Source organism: Seriola lalandi, unplaced genomic scaffold (assembly GCF_002814215.2).
Source record: "Seriola lalandi dorsalis isolate HSWRI2012SDOR001 ecotype SW California unplaced genomic scaffold, Sedor1 jcf7180002024196, whole genome shotgun sequence".
NCBI lineage: Eukaryota > Metazoa > Chordata > Actinopteri > Carangiformes > Carangidae > Seriola > Seriola lalandi.
The window spans coordinates 1-372 of record NW_019494844.1 but is presented as its reverse complement, the minus strand read 5'-3'; the positions used below and the strand labels follow the sequence as shown (position 1 = coordinate 372).

The 372-nt window shown below is 46.0% G+C and overlaps 1 non-coding gene across 1 annotated transcript; it reads left to right on the top strand.

The window, feature by feature from the left end:
- Nucleotides 1-210: 210 nt before the first annotated feature.
- Nucleotides 211-372, top strand: LOC111645859 (U1 spliceosomal RNA; the record flags this gene model as incomplete). Its single annotated transcript, XR_002759906.1, has 1 exon — nt 211-372. It is a non-coding gene; the product is annotated as a U1 spliceosomal RNA (small nuclear RNA).

Sequence of the window (372 nt, the reverse complement as noted above, 5' to 3'; positions counted from 1 at the left end):
ATTGCATGATGGGAAATATAGTCATTATGTATCAAATAAAATGTAAATAATCTTTTTCAGCCTTTGTGCAACATAGTATTGTCTGTATTGAATTCCTGCAGATTCACAGCCCCCTATTGCGCCTTGTTTTGTTGATTTGTAATTTGTCAGCCCCATCAGTCATCATGGTTTGTCTGTGAAAGACTCCCCTGTCTGTGAGCTGTACAACTCATACTTACCTGGCAGGGGAGATACCATGATCATGAAGGTGGTTCACCCAGGGCGAGGCTCAGCCATTGCACTCCGGTTGTGCTGACCCCTGCGAATTCCCCAAATGTGGGAATCTCGACTGCATAATTTCTGGTAGTGGGGGACTGCGTTCGCGCTCTCCCC